Raw genomic sequence first — 23,652 nt, forward strand, 5'->3', positions numbered from 1 at the left:
CAGCATTTGTTATTTGTAGACTTTTTAATGATGGCCATTCTGACCAGTGTGAGGTGGTACCTCATTGTAGTTTTGATTTGCATTTCTCTAATAATTAGTGATGTTGAGCATATTTTCATGTGCCTACTGGCCATCTGTATGTCTTCTTTGGAGAAATGTCTATTAAGGTCTTCTGCCGATTTTTCAGTTGGATTGTTTTCTTATTGTTGAGTTGTGTGAGCTGTTTATATATTTTGGAGATTAATCCCTTATCTGGCACATCATTTGCAAATATTTTCTCCCATTCTGTAGGTTATCTTTTTGTGTTTATTTTTGTTTTTGTTTTTTAATGATTTCCTTTACTGTGCAAGAGCTTGTAAGTTTGGTTAGGTCCCATTTGTTTATTTTTATTTCTATTGCCTTGGGAGACTGACCTAACAAAACATTGGTACGATTTATGTCAGAGAATGTTTTGCCTATGCTCTCTTCTAGGAGTTTTATGGTGTCATGTCTTATGTTTAAGTCTTTAAGCCATTTTGAGTTTATTTTTGTGCATGGTGTGAGGGTGTGTTCTAACTTCATTGATTTACATGAGGCTGTCCAACTTTCCCAGCACCACTTGCTGAAGAGATTGTCTTTTTTTCCCATTTTATATTCTTGCCTCCTTTGTTGAAGATTAATTGACTGTAGGTGTGTGGATTTATTTCTATTCTGTTCCATTGATCTATATGTCTGTTTTTGTACCAGTACCATACTGTTTTGATTACTATACCTTTGTAGTATTGTCTGAAGTCTGGGGGAGTTATGTCTCCTGTGTTTTATTTTCCCCCTCAGGATTGCTTTGGCAATTCTGGGTCTTTTATGGTTCCATATAAATTTTAGATTATTTGTTCTAGTTCTGTGAAAAATGTTATGGATAATTTGATAGGGATTGCATTAAATCTATAGATTGTTTTGGGTAATATTGCCATTTTAATAATATTAATTCTTCCAATCCAAGAGTATGGGATATCTTTCCATTTCTTTGAATCCTCTTTAATTTCCTTTACTAATGTTTCATAGTTCTCAGCATGTAAGTCTTTCACCTCCTTGGTCAGGTTTACTCCTAGGTTTTTTTGTGTGTGCGATTTTAAAAGGAATTGTTCTTTTTTTTTACATTCTCTTTCTGATTTTCATTGTTAGTGTAAAGAAATGCAACCAATTTCTGAATGTTAATCTTGTATCCTGCTACTTTGCTGAATTCATTTATCAGATCTAGTATTTTTTGTGTGGGTCCTTAGGGTTTTCTATATATAGTATCATGTCATCTTCATGTAGTGACAATTTTACCTCTTCCCTTCCAATCTGGATACCTTTTATTTGTTTTCTTGTTTGACTGCTGTGGCTAGGACTTCCAATACTATGTTGAACAGAAGTGGTGAGAGTGGGCATCCTTGTCTAGTTCCAGATTTTAGTGCAAAGACTTTCAGCTTTTCACTGTTGAGTATTGTATTGGCTGTGGGTTTGTCATAAATAGCTTTTATTATGTTGAGATATGTCCCCTGTATACCCACTTTGGTAAGAGTTTTTAATCATGAATTGATGTTGAATTTTTTCAAGTGCTTTTTCTGCATCTATTGAGATGGTCATGTGGTTTTTAAATTTTCTTTTGTTAATGTGGTGTATTACATTGATTGATTTGTGTATGTTGAACCATCCTTGTGAACTTGGGATGAATCCCACTTGGTCATGGTGTATGATTTTTTTTTATGTGTTTTTGGATTCAGTTTGCTAATATTTTGTTCAGAATTTTTGCATCTATATTCATCAAAGATATTGTCCTGTAATTTCTTTCTTGGTGGTATCTTTGTCTTTGTCCATTCTAAATGTAATAGTCTGTAATAGTTTGCTTTTGGTATCAGGATGATCGTGGCTTCACAGAATGTTTTTGGGAATGTTTCCTTCTCTTCAATCTTTCAGAAGAGTTTGAGAAGAATTGGTAAATATAAGTTCTTTGTATGTTTGGTAGAATTCACCTGTGAAGCCATCTGGTCCTGGACTTTTGTTTGCAGGGAGTTTTTTTATTATTACAGATTCTATTTCACTTCTAGTGATTGGTCTGTTCAAATTATCTCTTTCTTCTTGATTCAGTTTTGGTGGGCTCTATGTTTCTAGAAGGTTGTCCATTTCTTCTAGGTTGTCAAATTTGTTGGCATATAATTGTTCATAGTATTCTCTTATGGTTTTTTGTATTTCTGTGGTTGAGACTTTTCCTTTTTCATTTCTTATTTTGCTTATTTTGGTTCTCTCTCTTTTCTTCTTGATGAGCCTGGCCAGAGGTTTGTCAATTTTCTTTACCCTTTCAAAGAACCAGCTCTTGGTTTTATTGATTTTTTTCTATTGTTTTTTTAAATCCCTATTTTATTTATTTCCTCCCTGATCTTTATTATTACCTTTCTTCTGCTGAATTTAGGTTTTGTTTGTTCTTGTTTTTCTGATTCTTTTAGTTGGTAGGTTAGGTTGTTTATTTGAGATTTTTCTTGTTTTTTTGAGGAAGGCCTGTATCGCTATTAACTTCCTTCTAAGAACTGCTTTTGCTGCATCCCATAAATTTTGTATGGTTTTGTTTTCACTGTCATGTGTCTCAAGATATTTTTTAATTTTCTTTTTGATTTCCTCATTGACCCGTTGGTTTTTTAGTAGCATGTTTAGTCTCCATGTAATCGTTTTTTTTCTCATTTCTTTTCTCTATATCTTTTGATTGGAGCATTTAGTCCATTTACATTTAAAGTAATTATTTACATGTATGTTCTTATTGCCATTTTGTTAATTGTTTCTGGGTTGTTTTTGTAGGTCTTTTTTTTTTTTAATTCCTTTATTCTTTTTTCTCATGTCTTGTGATTTGATGACTATCTTTAGTGTTATCTTTTTCTTTTTTGTGTGTGTATCTACTATAGATTTTTGGTTTTTGGTTACCATGAGGTTTTTATATAGCAATCTATATATATGCATGATTGTTTTAAGTTGCTGATTTCTTAATTTCAAATGCATTCCAACAACCCTGCATTTTACTCTCCTCCCCTCACAATTATTGCTTATTGTGAATATAGATGATTTTACTACTTTTGTCTTTTAATATTCCTACTGGCTTTGTGAGGGATGATTTCCTACCTTTACTGTGCATTTGCCTTTACCGATGAGCTTTCTCCTCACATGATTTTCATGTTTCTCACTGTGTACTTTTTTTGCTTAGAGCAATTCCTTTAACATTTCTTTTAAAGCTGGTTTAGTGGTGCTGAACTCTTTTAGCTTTTGCTTGTCTGTGAAGCTTTTTATCTCTCTATCAAATCTGAACGAGAACCTTGCTGAGTAGAGTATTCTTCGTTGTAGGTTTTTCACTTTCATCACTTTAAAAATATTGTGCCACACCCTTCTGGCTTGCAGAGTTTCTGCTGAAAAGTCAGCTGATAACCTTGCATGAGTTCCCTTGTACATAAAGTGTTGCTTTTCTCTTGAAGCTTTTAATATTCTCTATCTTCAATTTTTGCCATTTTATTTACAATGTGTCTTGGTGTGTTCCTCTTTGGGTTAATCTTGTATGGTACTCTCTGTACTTCCTGGATTTGAATGTCTGTTTCCTTTCCCAGGTTAGGGAGGTTTTCAGCTATTATCTCTTCAACTATGTTCTCAACCCCTTTCTGTCTCTCTTCTCCTTTTTGGACGCCTATAGTGCAAACATTAGTGCACTTGATGTTGTCCCAGAGGTCTCTAAATTGTCCTCATTTCTTTTTATTCTTTTTTCTGTTCAGCATAAGTGATTTCCACTACTCTGTCTTCCAGCTCGTTGTTCTGTTCCTCTGTATCATTTAGTCTACTGTTGATTCCTTCTAGTGTATTTTTTCATTTCAGTTATTGTATTCTTCATCTCTTTATATTTATTCTTTAATGTTTTCTAACTCTTTGTTAAAAACTTCTAACTTCTCACTCTGTGCATCCATTCTTCTCCTAATTTCTTTGATCATCTTTATGATCACTATCCTGAACTCTTTCTCAGGTAGATTGCCTGTCTCCACTTCACTTAGTTCTTCTTCTGGAGTTTTATCTTGTTCCTTCATTTGGAATACGTTCCTCTGTCACCTCATTTTGCCTAACTTGCTATTTTTATTTTTATGTACCTGGTAAGTTGTTTATATTTCCTGACTTTGGAGAAGTGGCCTTCTGTAGGAGACATCCTATGAGTCCCAATAGCAAACTCCCCTCTTGTCACCAGAGCTATATGCTCTAGGGGTTCCTTCTATGAGGACTGTGTGGGTATTTCTGTTGTGGCAAGCTGACTACACCAGTGGTCTGGTAGGTTTATTTGGCCCTGGTCTGGTTGGTTGCCAGGTCCTGCCTTGTACAGAGGCTGTCAGCTGCTGGATGGTGGGGTCTGGTCATGAGGCAGCTGACTGCAGAACCCTAGAGGTCCCAGGGCTAGTGCTGTGTTACTGGTGGGCAGAGTCAGGATGCAGGAGAACCTGGGGCTGTTGCCCACCTACTGGTGGATGAAGCCAGGTCCTGGGGCTTGTGCCAGCCTACTGGTGGACAGAGCCATGTCCTGGGGTCTGGTTGCAGGGCCTAGGGGTACCAGAGCAGGTGTCAGATCTCTGGTAGGTGGGCTGGTTCCTGACATGGTTGGCTACAGGGGCTGGTGTCTTGAAGCTTGTGTTGGCCTCCTAGTGGGCAGGGACCGGGCCCAGCCAGTTCCAGGGCAGGCCTAGTCCACAGACTGGGATGTTGCTGGGTTTTTTGTGGCTGGTGTCTGCCTGCTGGTGGGTACAGCTGGGTCTGAGGCTAGGACAGGCTCACCGGTGGGTGGGGCCTGGGCCCCACATGGTCTCTGGCTGGAGGCCCTGGGGGTCTTGGGTCTATTGCCTGTGCACTGGTGTGTGGGGACAGATCCTGGGCCCTCTGGTGAGGAGGGCCATGTCCAGAGGTGGCTGTGGACCCAGGGGGTCTTAAGGCAGCTTGTCTGCTGGTAGGTGGAGCTGTGTCAGTGTCCAGTTAACTGCTTGCCCTGAGGCATCTCAGTACTGGTGCTTGCAGACTGTTGGGCTGCAGTGGGACTGGGTTCTGTGGTAATAATCTAGAAGGAAGATTCCAGAATGGTGTTACCATGTGGTAGAAGAAGCTCCCCAAAATGACTGCCGGGATTCTATGTCCCCAGGGTGAATTGGAGTTATCTCCTGCCTCTCCAGGAGACTCTCTAGAGCTCAGAAGGTAGGTCTGACCCAAGCTCCTACCAAATTACTGCTTCTACCCTGGGTTCCAGAGCATGTGAGACTTTGTGTGAGCCCCTTAAGAATAAAGTCTCTATTTCTCCCAGGCCTCTGGGACTCCCAAAATAAGCCCTGTGGTCTTCAAAGCCAAATGCTCTGGGGGCTTGTCTTCCCAGTACAGGACCCCTGGGCTGGGGAGCCTGAAGTAGGGCTTAGCCCTCTCACTCCTTTGGGAGAACCTCTGCAGTTGTAATTATTCTCCTGTTCGTGGATTGCCCACCTGCGGGTATGGGATTTGTCTATATTGCTACTCCGCCCCTCCTGCTCTCTCATTTTGGTTCCTTCTTTATATTTTTAGTTGCAGAATATTTTTTCTGGTACGTCCTGTTTTTTTTCATTGATGGCTGTTCTGTTAATAACTGTGATTTTGGTGTGCCTGTGAGAGGAGAAGAGCTCAAGGTCTTCCTACTCTGCCATCTTGTGCCTCACAGTTATGTTTCTAATTGAATATTTTAAATTCAATTAAAAGAGGCTGTCTAAAATTCAGGGAACTCTCATTTATTCATGTTCTTCAAGAGGGGTGACACTCAGATACTCCAAGAGTAATTTTTAATTTATCTTTCAGGTATCTTTTATAATTTATGTTTACATGAGGTGTGCCTTCTTGTGTTTTCTTAGGTGAGTATCAGGTTTCATTTTGTGATTACTCAGCAGTTGTAGGTGGAAAGGAGGAAGTCCAAAAATGGGTTGAGTACCAAGTTGAGATGGGGTTGAGATAAAATATTGGCCATAGTCACTAAAAAGTTGGTAAATCACATGTAGCTAGCAAGTGTTGAATTTGTAAGCCAAACCAGTGATTTCTCTTTCTTCCTCATTTTCACTGCAGTGTTATGTCCTGGCTTCTCTATCTCCTGGTCCTTATGCAATATAGCTCAAATCTCATTGCCAGCTGCCAGCTGCCTCCCACTTGCTGATTCATGGAAGAGACCCGAGAATAGCTGAGCCACTGGAGACATTTAAACCATTGTCCTAAAAAGGCAAATTTAAACTCAGAGCCAGGCCCAGAGGCATGTTCAGAGCTTAGTCCATGAAACAGTCATCTCAGGTCCTGGAAATGAAGACGCTGGCCCATATTATATGGTCTTGTACTATCAATTAATATAAAGCCAGCCCCAACAAAAATAAATATTCAGAATGTCACCTGGGATACAGTCAAGGATCATAAATAAATCATATTTATATTGTGTTTTATATGCTACAGTGAGTGCCTGGGTATTGCAAATTCAGTTAGTGAACAGTGTTCAGACTTTGACAGGTATTGAGGATAAACTGCATTAGGAGTGAAGGATTGGAAGTCTCCCATTAGTCACACTAGATGGTCCCCGGCCCCTTGTAAAGACATCTGCTCACCTGAGCCATTGTGTTTGGGCCATCTTGTGCCATTCTTCATAATTGTCCAGGCATAAGAATATGGTTTCTTCATCTGCACTGGTTAGGCTCTGCATGCTTCCCAAATCAATTTAACTCAACAAGTAGTTATTAAGCACCTATTCTAAGGCAGGTATTGTGTAAGGAACAGGAGTTAGACAAATGATGAATACATGGTCCATGACTTCATGGAACTCTCGACATAGTATTGGAGTCAGACATGTAACCCGTTAACTATAATGTGAACAGGAGAGCAGGAAGAAAGGGAGTGAGTGATTTATTCAGCCTGGAGTAGGAAAGGTTCTATGGGGCTTTGAAGGATGAGCAGGACTTTGCCAGGCAGAATTTTATGCTGAGTCAGAGAAAATTGTAGAGCAAATACTCAAGAGTTGGAAAGTGTATGCTATGAAACTTAATGGTAAGGTGCTCAACTCTACGATGCTGAATTCTGAGTACAAAAGAGCACTGAAAATCCCATCCTTCTATCCTTGCCTGTTACTTGAAAAGGAACTTTGGTATAATTGAGATTCAGAGAGAACATAGTGGTTAAGAACACAGGTTGTTTAAATCTGGGGATACCTGGTAGGAATCTGGCCCAGCCATGTATAGTTGCACAACATTGAGCCAGAAGATGGCCATGTAATCTCTCTCAGCCCCAGTTTTCTCTCCTGTTCTACCCACATCTGAGGAGTGTTGTATGGATTAAATGGTCCATAGAACATACTCAAGAAATGTATACTGTTATTACTAATAATGATCAGGTAAACAGAAATGACCATTTGTACTATTTTATCACTCACAATGTTTGATTTCATGAAATAGAAATCCAAACTGAACTGGTTTAGCAAAAATGGGGAGTTTTTATGAGTTTAGCAATCAAAGGGTAGGGTGGCCAGGGATGTCCTAATCCTCAGGAACAGCTGGAACCCAGGGCATGGTGTAGCTGAACAGCACCCCCATTTCTCACTGCTGGATGCCAGATTCATTTCTCCTCACTTGGCTGCCACCTGCCTTTCTCTGCAGAAAACCTGGTTGTTCAAAGCCCCCAAGTTTCCAGTCTCATAGCTTTAGCCTCCTGGGAGAAATCTAGCTGCCCGTAGTCAAAAAATCTTGAAGAAAGAACCTGTATCTCTTACTGATTCCTGGTCCAATTTCTGTCACCAGAGAACACTGCAACAGGCTGCAGCTCCCAGGAAAGTATGGGTGGAGCTGGGCAGACAGTGCCTTGGGTTTCCACTTAGAAACTTCAAAGCAAAAAGGGCAAAGAACTACAGCTGCTGAGTAAAGCAACTGCCTAAACAGATGGAGGACAAGGGGTGGGGGTCTCAGATAACAACTTGAAAAGCCAAGCTGATAAAGATTAATTGGGAAAAGGTCTTTGGAAAGTAGATGAGAGAGAAGCAAAGTGTCAGGTGAGTTTCTGTGTGACTGAGTGCAAGATGACTTGGAAGATAATGGATAGACCAGACTCTCTTATTCAAACAAGGGTCCTGCCATTGACTCTTATTTCCCATCAGCACAAAACATCAATGAAACATTTGGTTCTACTAAGCCCTATGCTGAAAACAGCTACAGATCTTATCCTGCGTTGCCCCAAACTATGGTGATTACCTGAAACACCACATGTACCACAGGCGCCCAAACCTAAAGACGGAGATAATGGAAACACAGAAGGCAATTACGCAATCCAGGGGAGGGGAGAGGGAGGTGGGGTGAGAGGGGTAAGAGCTGCTATATGATAAGAAGCAGAATAGTATCCTGAAAAGGCTTCCCTGAAAAGCAGGACACCAAGTGGCTGATAAATCACTTGACCTCTCTTTGTCTGCATTTCTTCTGCTCTGAAATTTAATAATTGGACAAAATGATTTCCTAAATCCCTACAGCTTTCTCTTCTTTGATTTAAAGATTTTTCAAACAAGCACCTGAAAATCATGTTTAATCATACAACAAACTTTGTCTATTTTCAACAAATTTTTTTTTTTTTTTAGCCATTTATATTAGTCAAGGTTCCAGAAGGAAGAGATAACAAACTCAAATTAGGATAATTTATTAAAAAGTGGTCAAGGTACAGGGCTATAGGGCAGTGCTTCTAGCATCACCTGGGAGCTTCTTAAAAATGCAAATTATCAGCAGCCATCTCAGACATATGAATCAGAAACTTTGCCATGGGGGTAACTAGTAACCTGGGTTTAAGGAGCCCACCAGGCGATTCCAATGCAAGCTAAAATTTGAGAACCACTGTGGGTGAGAAACCAGAGTGGGTAGGGCAGTACCCAGGTTTAGCAACAGCTCTTACTGCACTTGGGCCTGAAAGGACAAGGGGAGGGAGTGATTAGAAAAATCTGGAAGAAGATTGTTGCCTGACATGAGTTATGACTTTTCATTAAGGTAGGCATTCATCTGGGGGATCCTGATAATACTCCCTTCCTTTGATATCCTATAGGGACTCCCCATTGGTTATTAACTTGAAACCAGAGAACAAGAAAGTCTGTTTTGTAGCCCCTAGAGTTCTACTGAGAGAGGCAGGTGTAGGAGGGGCAAAGAAGGCATCTGATATCCATGTTTCTACAATAATATTATAATCACAAAATCAGGGGTTGGACCACGTGATCTTCTAGCATTAAGCTTCTTTAATTGATGATTCTTCCAATCAGTCTCTTGCAAGTTGTATTTTAAACATAAAACTACCTTTGACGATTTTCAGCTAAACTTTTATTAGTTTGTTTCTTTTAAATATCTGTGAAGCTGTTGTAATCACTGACAAAACATCAAAGACAGAAATGTAATCCTGAATTTTGACTTGGAATTGGTTGGAAACCCTAATTTTTACTGTGACATTTTGTCTTCTAAAAAGAAAGAAAACATCAATAATTCAACAAAAGATTATGTGAAAAGCTGTATTTCAGCTTGTTGTCTCATATTCCATTGACTTCCAATGGCAGTAAATATTCCTTCTAGTAAAGGAATACTGTCATCAGCATTGGTTAGATTTTCAGAGAAGACCATATGGAATTTGCCAAAATTTCTTCTTTTTTTAAAAATTTAATTATAGTTGATTTACAATATTATGTTAGTTTCAGGTGTACAGCTTCAGATTCTTCGCCATTATAGGTTATTACAAGATGTTGAATATAGTTCCCTCTGCTATACAGTAAATCCTTGTTGTTTATCTATTTTATATATAGTGGTGTGTATCTGTTATTCCAGTCTCCTAATTTATCTCTTCCCTCCTTTTTCCACGTTGGTAACCATAAGTTTGTTTTCTATGTCTGTGAGTCTTTCTGTTTTGTAAATAAGCTGATTTTTATTATTTTTTTAGATTCCACATATAAATGATATCATATAATATTTGTCTTTCTGCCTGACTTCACTTAGTATGATAATCTCTAGGTCCATCCATGTTGCTGAAAATGGCAATATTTCATTCTTTTTATGGCTGAATAATATTCCATTGTGTGTATATGTGTGTGTGTGTGTGTGTGTGTGTATACACACATATATATACCACATCTTCTTTATCCATTCATCTGTTAATGGACATTTTTTTTTTAAATCTACCATATTCATTTCCTTTTTTAAAAAAGATTTATTATTTGTTTATTTATTTATTTTATTTTTGGCTGCATCAGGTCTTAGCTACGGCATGCAGGATCTTCACTGAGGCATGCGGGATCTTTCGTTGCAGTGCACAGGCTTCTCTCTGGTTGTGGCGTGTGGGTTTTCTCTTCTCTAGTTGTGGTGTGCAGGCTCCAGGGCATGTGGGCTCTGTAGTTGTGGTGTGCAGGTTCCAGAGTGCATGGGCTCTGTAGTTTTTAGCACACGGGCTCTAATTGAGGCATGCAAGCTCAGTAGTTGTGGCAAGCAGGCTTAGTTGCCCCATGGCAGGTGGGATATTAGTTCCCTGACCAGGGATCGAACCCACATCCCCTGCATTGTAAAGTGGTTTCTTTACCACTGGACCACCAGGGAAGTCCCTGTTGATGGATATTTAGATTGCTTCCATGTCGTGGCTATTGTGAATAGCACTGCAATGAACATTGGGGTGCATGTATCTTTTTGAAGTAGAGTTTTATCTTTTCCAGATACATACCCAGGAATGGGATTGCTAGATCATATGGTAACTCTATTTTTAGTTTTTCAAGGAGCCTCCAGACTGTTTTCCATAGCGGTTGCACCAATTTACATTGCTACCAACAGGGTTCCCTTTTCTCCACACTCTCTCCAGAATTTATTACTTGTAGACTTTTTGATGATAGCCATTATGACTGATATGAGGTGATACCTCATTGTGGTTTTGGTTTGCATTTTTCTAATAATTAGCGATGTTGAGCATTTTTTTCATGTGCCTGTTGGTCATCTGGATGTCTTCTTTGGAGAAGTCTATTTAGGTCTTCTGCCCATTTTTTGATTGGGTTGTTTGTTTTTGATATTGAGTTGTATGAGCTGTCTGTATATCTTGGAAATTAAGCCCTTGTCAGTCATATCGTTTGCAAATATTTTCTCACAGTACATAGGTTGCCTATTCATTTGTTTATGGTTTCCTTTGTTGTGCAAAATCTTATAAGTTTGATTCGGTCTCATTTGTTTATTTTTGCTTTTATCTCTTTTCCCTTGGGAGACTGATCTAAGAAAATATTGCTACAATTTATGTCAAAGAATGTTTTGCCTATGTTCTTTTCTAGGAGCTTTATGGAGTTTTATGGTGCTATGTCTTATATTTAGGTCTTTAAGCCATTTTAAATTTATTTTTGTGTATAGTATGAGGATGCATCCTAACTTCATTGATTTACATGAAGCTGTCAAGTTTTCCCAACAGCACTTTTGAAGACTGTCTTTTCTCCATTGTATGTTCTTGTCTCCTTTGTTGAAGATTAAACCCACACACCTACTATTTCTGAGCTCTCTATTCTGTTCCATGATCTATATATCTGTTTTTGTGCCAGTACCACACTGTTTTGATTACTGTAGCTTTGTAGTATTGTCTGAAGTCTGGGAGAGTTATACCTCCAGCTTTGTTCTTTTTCCTCAGGATTGCTTTGGCAATTCTGGGTCTTTCGTGGTTCTGTGTAAATATTAGGATTATTTGTTCTAGTTCTGTGGAAAATACCATGGGTAATTTGGTAGGGATCACATTAAATCTGTAGGTTGCTTTGGGTAGTATGGCTATTTTAATAATATTAATTCTTCCAATCCAAGGGCAAGGGGTATCTTTTCATCTCTTTGAATCATCTTCAGTTTCCTTTATCAGTGTTTTATAGTTCTCAGCATATAGGTCTTTCACATCCTCAGTTAGGTTTATTCCTAGGTTTTTTGTTTTTTTTTTTGACACAATTTTAAACAGGATTTTTTTTTTTTTTACTTTATCTGATATTTCATGGTTAGTATAAAGAAATACAGCAGATTTCTGTATATTGATTGTGTACCCTGCTACCTTGCTGAATTCATTTATTAGTTCTAATAATCTTTTTAATTGAAGTATAGTTGATTTACAATGTTGTGCTAATTTCTGCTGTACAGTAAAGTGACTCAGTTATACATATATATACATTCTTTTTTTTAATATTCTTTTTCATTATGGTTTATCCTAGGATATTGGATATAGTTCCCTATGCTGTGTGGTAGGGCCTTGTTGTTTATCCATTCTAAATGTAATAGTTTGCATCTACTAACCCCAAACTCCCAGTCCATCCCTCTCCCTCCCTCCCCCGCCCGCCCCCAGCAACCACAAGTCTGTTCTCTATGTCTGTTTCTCTTTTGTAGTTAGGTTCATTTGTGCCATATTTTAGATTCCACATATAAGTGATATCCTATGGTATTTGTCTTTCTCTTTCTAACTTATTTCACTTAGTATGATAAACTAGTTGCATCCATGTTGCTGCAAATGGCATTATCTCATTCTTTTTTATGGCTGAGTAGTATTCCATTGTATATATGTACCACATCTTCTTTATCCATTCATCTGTTGATGAACATTTAGGTTTCCATATCTTGCTTATTGTGACCAGTGCTGCTATGAACATTTGGGTGCATGTATCTTTTTGAATTATGGTTTTCTCTGGGTATATGCCAGGTGTGGGATTGCTGGATTGTATGGTAGTTCTATTTTTAGTTTTTTAAGGAACCTCTATACTGTTCTCCATAGTGGCTGTATCAATTCCCACCAACAGTGCAAGAGGGTTCTCTTTTCTCCACACCCTCTCCAGCATTTATTTTTTGTAGATTTTTTGATGATGGCCATTCTGACCAGTGTGAGGTGATATGTTATTGTAGTTTTGATTTGCATTTCTCTAATAACTAGTGATGTTGAGCATCTTTTCATGTGACCATCTATATGTCTTTGGAGATATGTCTATTAAGGTCTTCTGCCGATTTTTCGATTGGGTTGTTTTTTTTTGTTGTTGTGTGAGCTGTTTGTATATTTTGGAGATTAATCTCTTATCTGTCACATCATTTGCAAATATTTTCTCCCATTGAATAGATTATCTTTTTTTTTTTTTTTTTTAATGATTTCCTTTACTGTGCAAGAGCTTGTAAGTTTGGTTAGGTCCCATTTGTTTATTTTTATTTTTATTTCTATTCCCTTGGGAGACCTAAGAAAATACTGGTATGACTTATGTCAGAGAATGTTTTGCCTATACTCTCTTCTAGGAGTTTTATGGTGTCATGTCTTATGTTTAAGTCTTTAAGCCATTTTAGGTTTATTTTTGTGCATGGTGTGAGGGTGTGTTCTAACTTCATTGATTTACATGGGGCTGTCCAACTTTCCCAGCACCACTTGCTGAAGAGATTGTCTTTTTCCCATTTTATATCCTTGCCTCCTTTGTTGAAGATTAATCGACTGTAGGTGTGTAGATTTATTTCTGGGCTTTCTATTCTGTTCCATTGATCTATATGTCTGTTTTTGTACCAGTACCACACTGTTTTGATTACTATACCTTTGTAGTATTGTCTGAAGTCTGTGGGAATTATGTCTCCCACTTTTCATTTTCCTGCTCAGGATTGCTTTGGCAATTCTGGGTCTTTTATGGTTCCATATAAATTTTTAGATTATTTGTTCTAGTTCTGTGAAAAATGTTATGGATAATTTGATAGGGAGCACATTAAATCTGTAGACTGTTTTGGGTAGTATTGCCATCTTAACAATATTAATTCTTCTAATCTAAGAGCATGGGATATCTTTCCATTTCTGTGAATTTCCTTTACTAATGTTTCATAGTTCTCAGCATGTAAGTCTTTCACCTCCTTGGTCAGGTTTATTCCTGGGTATTTGATTTATTTATTTATTGGTGTGATTTTAAAAGGAATTTTTTTTTACATTCCCTTTCTGATATTTCATTGTTTGTTAGTGTAAAGAAATGGAACCAATTTCTGAATGTTAATCTTGTATCCTGCTACTTTGCTGATTTCATTTATTAGATCTAGTAGTTTTGGGGTTTTCTATATACAGTATCATGTCATCTGCATGTAGTGACAATTTTACCTCTTCCCTTCCAATTTGGATACCTTTTATTTTTCTGGTTTGCTGTGACAGGGACTTCCAATACTATGTTGAATAGAAGTGATGAGAGTGGGCATCCTTGTCTTTTTTCCTGAATGTAGCAGGAAAATTCAGCTTTTCACCATTAAGTATATTATATTGGCTGTAGGTTGTCATAAATAGCCTTTATTATGTTGAGATATGTTCCCTCTATATCCATTTTGGTGAGAGTTTTTATTATGAATTGATGCTGAATGTTATCAAACGTTTTTTCTGCATCTATTGAGATGATCACGTGTTTTTTATCTTTTCTTTTGTTGATGTGGTGTATCACATTGATTGACTTGCATATGTGGAACAATCCTTGTGACCTTCGAGTGAATCCCACTTGATCATGGTGTGTGATCCTTCTTATGTGTTGTTGGATTTGCTTTGCTAATATTTTCTTGAGGATTTTTGCATCTATAGTCTTCAAAGATATTGGCCTGTAATTTCCTTTTTTTGTGGTGTCTTTGTCTGGTTTTGGTATCAGGGTGATGGTGGTTTCATAGAATGCCTTTTGGAATAGTTTGAGAAGGATAGATATAAGTTCTTCCTTGTATGTTTGGTAGACTTCCCCAGTGAAGCCATCCAGTCCTGGACTTCTGTTTGCAGGGAGTTTTTAAAATTATCATTATAGATGTTTTTCACTTCTACTGATCAGTCTGCTCAAATTTTCTATTTCTTCTTGACTCAGTCTTGGCAGGCTGTATGTTTCTAGGAACTTGTCCATTTCTTCTAGGTTGTCTATTTTGTTGGCATATAACTGTTCATAGTAATTTCTTATGATTATGTGTATTACTGTGGTATCGGTTGTTATTTCTCCCTTTTATTTCTTATTTTGTTCATTTGGGTCCTCTCTCTTTTCTTCTTGGTGAGCCTGGCTAGAAGTTTGTCAATTTTGTTTATCAGTTACACTCTTCTTAGGTAAACATTTCACCCTAGAATTATTGAAAGGGGGCAGCATGGTAGATGGTTAATGCACAAGCAATATAAAAACTTCTTTCCATTTCAATTTGTACCACCTTTTCTTTAAAGGCTGAAACCACCCCCCCCAGCACAGTACCATTTTTTACTTATCAAGTACTATTCACTCTCTGTATCTCTAACACTCTTGATTCATTTCATAGAGAAATATCTTTTAAAATGACCTGGCTGACCCACAAAAGGAGAAATCAACAGTAACACAATAATAGTGGGGGACTTTAACACCCCACTTACATCAATGGACAGATCATCCAGACAAAAAATCAGTACGGAAACACAGGCCTTAAATATAGAGAGAGCATTCCATCTAAAACAGCAAAATACACATTCTTCTCAAGTGCACATAGAACATTCTCTAGGATTGATCACATGCCACAAAATGAGCCTTGGTAAATTTAAGAAAATTGAAATCATATCAAGCATCTTTTCCAACCACAACACTATGAGATTACAAATCAACTACAAGAAAAAAACTGTAAAAAATACAAACACGTGGAGGCTAAACAATATGTTACTAAACAACCAATAGATCACTAAAGAAGTCAAAGAGGAAATCAAAAAATACCTTTAGAGAAATTAAAACAACTACACAGTGATCCAAAACCTAGGGGACATAGCAAAGGCATTTCTAAGAAGGAAGTTTATAGCAAGTCTTACCTCAGGAAACAAGAAAAATTTCAAACAACCTAACCTTATACCTAAAGTAACTAGAGAATGAAAAACAAACAAAACCCAAAGTTAGTAGAAGGAAGGAAATCATAAAGATCAGAGTAGAAATAAATGAAATACAGACAAAGAAAACAATAGAAACATCAATGAAACTAAAAGCTGGTTCTTTGAAAAGATAAACAAAATTGATAAACCTTTAGCCAGACTCATCAAGAAAAAAAGGAAGAGAGCTCAAATCAATAAAATTAGAAATGAAAAAGAAGTTACAACTGACACCACAGAAATACAAAGGATCATAAGAGACTACTACAAGCAACTACATGCCAATGAAATGAACAACGTAGAAGAAGTGGACAAATTCTTAGAAAGATACAATCTTCCAAGACTGAACCTGGAAGAAATAGAAAATATAAACAGACCAATCACAAGCCTTGGAATTGAAACTGTGATTAAACACAAGCCCAGGACCAGATAGCTTCACAGGTGAAATCTATCAAACATTTAGAGAAGAGTGAACATCTATTCTTCTGAAAGCATTCCAAAAACTTACAGAGGAAGAAACACTCCCAAGTTCATTCTATGAGGCCACCATCACCCTGATACCAAAACCAAAGATATCACACAAAAAAATTTCAGGCCAGTATCACTGATGAACATAGACACAAAAATCGTCAACAAAATACTACCAAACTGACCCAACAACACATTTAAAAGGATCTTACACCACGATCAAGTGGGATTTATCCCAGGGATGCAAGGATTTTTCAACATTTACAAATTAATAAGTGTGATACACCACATTAACAAATTGAAGAATAAAAACCATATGATCACCTCAATAGATGCAGAAAGAGCTTTTGACAAAATTCAAAACCGATTTATGATTAAAAAACTCCAGAAAGTGGGCATAGAGGGAACGTACCTCAATATAATAAAGGCCATATATGACAAACCTACATTCAGCTAACATCAAACTAAATGGTGAAAAGCTGAAAGCATTTCCTCTAAGATCAGGAACAAGACAAGGATGTCCACTCTCACCACTATTATTCAACATAGTTTTGGAAGTCCTAGTCACAGAAATCAGAGAAGAAAAAGAAATAAAAGGAATCCAAATTGGAAAGGAAGAAGTAAAACTGTCACTGTTTGCAAATGACATGATACTATACATAGAAAATCCTAATGATGCTACCAGAAAACTACTAGAGCTCATCAATATATTTGGTAAAGTTGCAGGATATAAAATTAATACACAGAAATCTGTTGCATTTTTATACACTAACAAACAATGAACGATCAGAAAGAGAAATTAAGGAAACAATCCCATTTACCATCACATCAAAAAGAATAAAATACCTAGGAGACATGGAAGCAACGTAAATGTCCATCGACAGAGGAATGGATAAAGAAGATGTGGTACATATATACTATGGAATATTACTTAGCCATAAAAAAGAATGAAATAATGCCATTTGCAGCAACATGGATGGACCTAGAGATTGTCATAATGAGTGAAGTAAGTCAGAGAAAGACAAATATCATATGATATCGTTTATATGTGGAACCTAAAAAAACGGTACAAATGAACTTATTTACAAAACAGAAATGGAGTCACAGATGTAAAAAAACAAACTTATGGTTGCCAGGGATAAAGTCAGGGGGAGGGATTAATTGGGAGATTGGGATTGACATATACACACTACTATATATAAAATAGATAACTAATAAGGACCTACTGTATAGCACAGGGAAATTAACTCAATACTCTGTAATGAGTATTAAGTACCTATATGGGAAAAGAATCTAAAAAAAGAATCTAAAAAAGAGTTGATATATGTATATGTACAACTGATTCACTTTGCTGTATGCCTGAAACTAACACAACATTGTAAACCAACTATACTCCAATAAAAATGAAAAAAAAAACAAAACCTAGCAATAAACCTACCTAAGGAGACAAAAGACCTGTACTCTGAAAACTATAAGATACTGATGAAAGAAATTGAAGATGACACAAACAGATGGAAAGATATACCATACTTTTGGATTGGAAGAATCAATATCATCAAAATGACTATACTACCCAAGGAAATCTACAGATTCAGTGCATTCCCTATCAAATTACCAATGGCATTTTTTCACAGAACTAGAACAAAAAATTTTTTAATTTGTATGGAAACACAAAAGACCCTGAATAGCTAAAGCAATCCTGAGAAAGAAAAATGGAGCTGGAGGAATCAGGCCCCCTGACTTCAGACTATACTACAAATCTACAGTAATCAAGACAGTATGGTACTGGCATAAAAATAGAAATATAGGTCAATGGTACAGGATTAAAAGCCCAGAGCTAAACACACGCACCTGTGGTCACCTAATCTATGACAAAGGAGGCAAGAATATACAATGGAGAAAAGATAGTCTCTTCAATAAGTGGTGCTGGGAAAACTGGACAGCTACATGTAAAAGAATGAAATTAGAACATTCTCTAACAGTATACACAAAAATAAACTCAAAATGAATCAAAGACCTAAATGTAAGGCCAGACGCTATAAAACTCTTAGAGAAAAACATAGGCAGAACATTCTTTGACATAAATTGCAGCAATATCTCTTTGGATCCACCTCCTAGAGTAATGAAAATAAAAACAAAAGGGACCTAATTAAACTTGAAAGCTTTTACACAGCAAAGGAAACCATAAACAAAACGAAAAGACAACCCACAGAATGGGAGAAAATATTTGCAAATGAAGCGACTGACAAGGGATTAATCTCCAAAATATACAAACAGCTTATGCAGCTCAAATCAAAAAACAAATAACCCAATCAAAAAATGGGCAGAATATCTATATCAACATTTCTCCAAGGAAGACATACAAATGGCTAAAAAGCACATGAAAAGATGCTCAACATTGCTAATTATTAGAGAAATGCAAATCAAAACTACAGTGAAGTATCACATCACACCGGTCAGAATGGCCATCATCAAAACAATCTACAAACAATAAATGCTGGAGAGGGTGTGGAAAAAAGGAAACCCTCGTATACAGTTGGTGAAAATGTAAACTGGTACAACCACTATGAAGAACAGTATGGAGTTTCCTTAAAAAACTAAAAATAGAACTATCATATGATACAGCAATCTCACTCCTGGGCATATATCCAGAGAAAACCATACTTCGAAAAGATTCATGTTCCCCAATGTTCACTGCAGCACTATTCACAGTAGCCAAGACATGGAAACAACCTAAATGTCCATCGACAGAGGAATGGATAAAGAAGTGGTACACATATACAACGGAATACTACTCAGCCATAAAAAGATGAAATAATGCCATTTGCATTATTATTAATGGATGGACCTAGAGATTATCATACTAAGTGAAGTAAGCCAGACAAAGACAAATATATGATATCACATATATGTTGAATCGAAAAAATTATACAAACGAAATTATTTACAAAACAGAAACAGACTCACAGACTTTGAAAACAAACTTATGGTTACCAAAGGAGAAAGTGGGGGAGGGATAAATTAGGAGTTTGGGATTAACATATAGACACTACTATATATAAAATAGATAATCAACATGGACCTACTATATAGCACAGGGAACTCTACTCAATATTCTGTAATAACCTATATGGGAAAAGAATCTGAAAAAGAATGGAGATATGTATAACTGAATCACTTTGCTGTACACCTGAAACTAACACACTGTAAATCATCTATACTCCAATATAAAATAAAAATTAAAAATAAAGAAATCAGCAAAAAATAAATAAAAAATTAAATGACCTGGCTGTTCATTATGTTATTATCCATATTTTTTGTATGGATTATATGTTTCATACTAAATTTTTTCCGAGACTTAATTATTTTATTTGAAATGATTATCAAATGCCCATTACTTAAAAACTAGAGTTTTGAGATGTAAAACTGAAATATTTGGGTATTTATAAATGCATATTAAAGTGACTTTTTAAAAAACCTTTTAAAAGCTAAGTCTTTGTTTACCTAAAATCTGTAATTTTTTGCAGGAAAAGACTAATAATTGTTACATTTCTGCTATACATATCTTATCTCTAAAACAGTATTAATTCTATCTGGAATATGATTTATTTTTCTCTGTCTGTAACTAACTTTAAAACTAAAGAGTACATCACTGCTTCCTATTTTTATGATGCAAAACTAAAAATGCCTAGCACTTACTTAACACTTTATATGTACTAAGATCTTTACATAAGATCTCCAGACATCACAACAGTACTGTGGGGTGAATTTTACTATCCCCATTTTACATATGAGGAAAGTAAATCTCCATAGCCCAAGTAAGGATTAAAAATCAGATGTGTCCAGTTCCAAAGCCCATATTCTTTCCAATGTACTTTGCTGCCTTCGCATTTCAGCTGACCAGAATTGTTGAGTTCTTTCTGTATGCAAGAGGTTAACAATCTTGTTGGGAAGATAAGAGAATAAATATTCACAAGAATACCTAAGAATATGAAAGGAAAATAGTTCAGTGGTACATAAAGTAAGGACAATTATTGTTCAGAGGGTGGAGAGATTAATTTCAGACTGAAAAATTAGAGGATGCTTAGTAGAGGACGGTGGAGTCCAGCAGATCCTAGAGCAGGGCAGGGTTTGGATTGGAAGAGAGCCTAGAGCAGAGCAGAGCAGAGCAGGGCAGGGTTTGGATTGGAAGAGAGCCCAGAGCAGCTTCCAGAAAAGCCAAGTGGGGATTTTGCCCTTTTAACTGTTAAGAACAAAAGAAGTATTTTGAAAAGGGATGATGGGTTGGAAGGAGAGTATCATGAAGGCAAAACTTGCAGGAGAGGGCAGAATGCAAAGAATAGATAGAACCTGGAGGAAATGCACCTATTTGGAAAATTTTCAAGCAAAAAACATGTTCTTTAAAGAGAAATGGGAAGTCCCTTTTAGTAACGTGTATTGCAGTGAGACAATTTTCCCCCTGCTAAGATGTAGGCATTCACATGGTAAAAATAGAAAGAACATCAATAATAATAGTATCTGTGCATATAAACTGGTCTTAGTTAGTCTTGCTGGTCATGACCTCAGTCTTGTGCAATGCAGCCACAGCACCCCTCACCCAGGGCCTGTGTTTGCCAGAAGAGCTCCATTCTTTCTTAAGCAACCTGTATATTTGTCAAGCACATGTTCTAGATTTGTATTCTAAAGAAGAGCTTGAGGTCAAGATGCCTTTCTTCTGGTTCTCCTCCCCCAAATAAAATACCATCTTTAACACTTGCTCATTTAGATAATTTCTGACCCTCTAGCTCCCTACAGTATCAAGATTTTATTTCCTCAGTGCTGTCCAAGGATGATTCCCTTCCCTCAACTGTGTCCCTAATCACACCCATATTTTATTAAGTCTAAAGTTGTTTTCCTAACCTGGGTTACCTCTTATCTTGCCCACACCCAGTCTCTGACTACTCACGCTTGTTGCTCCTTATACCTTCTGTCATCTGTAGAATTAGATTATGGGTTAACCTTGATGATTTCTGCTGAACATTCATAGGAATCTGAAATGGATTTTAAAGTACTCCAAAGGGACCTAAGAAAGAAATTTGAATCTATGTGGCTGATCCTAGATGTGAATCAGCAGAGTATCACAAAATTGCCTTTAAAATTTTGGGGGGATAGTCTTGGTCTTCAAAAATTTCCCAAATAATAGAAGATGTTTTTCATTGCAAAAGAACAAATAATAATTTTTTAAAGTCTCTGAGCCCAGTTAATAACTCCCTGAATGTTTTTAATGTGGATACCTTGGCCCTCTGTCCTATTTTTAACTGCCCAGCACCCAACTCCCTTCTCATTTAGGGGGAAGCTACCCTCTCCATTACATAATCCTTAGTGGAAAAGTGCCTCATATCCCAGAGTAGAAGCTAAAGGAAAGAGATAACTCTCCCTGCCCCTAGCAATAGGGTGCAGACATGGTTTGGTTTCAGCTAATCAGATGCTCCTATCCAGAACTCTGAATCTCAGGGAAGCCAGGAAGGCTAAAGTTCCATGAGCAGCAGTGGCAGGCTGTCTGGTCAGGGTGTCGGTAGTGATGGCAACAGCAAGAACATGGCAGATTGTTTTAGCTGCTTGGCTGTAAAGGTCTCTTAGTTCCTGCACATTTTCCAAGGTTCTGTGAGTCTCTCCTCCCAAGTCCACCCAGTAAATCTCCTGTTTTCTAACCAGCCATATCCAACTTCTGAGGCTTCTGTGTCTGATACCGACTCTACAGGACCTTTGCATGCACCCAACCTCAAAGCTCCCTCCTGACCTGTCCTTCTCCCTTTATCTCTGAAGTTTTCACTCACTATTTCTCTTTGGATTGCAGCCATCTCTATGGGTGACCGTCTTGGTTCTCAGGGAGGGGCCCATTGAGAGCATTTAGGAAGATTTTTGGGAATTCTTACCAGCTTTCCTATAAGAACCCAATGACAGACATTTTTAAGGGGGTATAGCAGGGTGTTACCTTTGCTGAACACCTGGGGGCAAGTTTTCCACTGGAAGAGAGCTGGCTGACTCCCAGGTGAAGGTGGAGAGGGAGAATCTCTTAAGATGCACCAACCTCACTTTCCCCATTACTCCAGTCACTCTGATACCAACAAGTAGAGATTCATTGGCCATACAGTGAAAAGGCCTGTTCTGTGGTTCTGAAATATTTACTTTAACCCATGAAAACGAAAAATTTAGAATCCATTTTAGAAGATTTCCCAAAGAGATCATCTCAGTAAATTGAAGCAAAATAGGTAAGAAAATGCTATGCTATATGAAGAAAATAAAAGTGCTAACGGGCCTGGTATAAATTTATAGTTCAGCTACTCCTAGGTTATTAAATGCAGTTCTGGAAATTGTGCCTTTGAATACACACCCTTTATCTTAGTTGGTAAGATGCTGGCATTAATACTACACAACTATGAGAGCAAGGAATACTCCCAAATTCATTCTATGAGGACATTATCACCCTGATACCAAAACTAGACAAAAATACTACCAAAAAAAATTATAGGCCAGTATCTTTGATGAATATAGATGCAAAAATCCTCAACAAAATATTAGCAATCTGAATCCAACAATACATTAAAAGGGTCATACACCATGATCAAGTTGGGTTCATTCCAGGGTTGCAAGGATGGTTCAATCAATGTGATACACCACATAAACAAAAGGAAAGACAAAACCCATATGACTGTCTCAATAGATGCAGAAAAAGCATTTTACAAAGTTCAAAATCCATTCATAAAAACACTCACCAAAATGGGTATAGAGGGAAAATATCTCAACATAGTAAAAGGCCATTTATGACAAACTCACAACCAACATAATACTCAACAGTGAAAAGCTGAAAGTCTTCCCGCTAAATTCAAGAAAAAGACAAGGATGCCCACTCTTATCACTTGTATTCAACACAGTATTGGAAGTCTTAGCCACCACAGCACTCATATAAGAAAAACTAATAAAAGGTATCCAAATAGGAACAGAAGGGGTAAAACTGTCACTATTTGCAGATGACATGGTACTCTATATAGAAAACCCTAAAGTCTCCATACAAAAACTATTAGAACTGATAAATGAATTCAGCAGGACAGTAGGATACAAGATCAATATACAGAAATCTGTTGTGTTTCTTTATACTAATAATGAAATGTTAGAAAGAGGAGAAAAAACCCATTTAAAATCATGTCAAAAAGAATAAAATACCTAGGAATAAACTTAACCAAGGAGGTGAAAAACCTACACTCTGAGAACTATAAAACACTGATAAAGGAAATTAAATATGATACAAAGAAATGAAAAGATGTCCCCTGTTCTTGCATTAGAAGA

The 23,652-nt window shown here is 37.1% G+C and overlaps 1 protein-coding gene across 2 annotated transcripts in view; it reads right to left on the reverse strand.

The window, feature by feature from the left end:
- SLC35F4 (solute carrier family 35 member F4) overlaps nucleotides 1-23,652 on the reverse strand; it is a 278,711-nt gene that overhangs the window by 30,791 nt on the left and 224,268 nt on the right. The gene's annotated exons all lie outside the window — the stretch shown is intronic.

The sequence above is a fragment of the Balaenoptera musculus genome, chromosome 2 (assembly GCF_009873245.2).
Source record: "Balaenoptera musculus isolate JJ_BM4_2016_0621 chromosome 2, mBalMus1.pri.v3, whole genome shotgun sequence".
In the NCBI taxonomy this organism is placed as follows: Eukaryota; Metazoa; Chordata; class Mammalia; order Artiodactyla; family Balaenopteridae; genus Balaenoptera; species Balaenoptera musculus.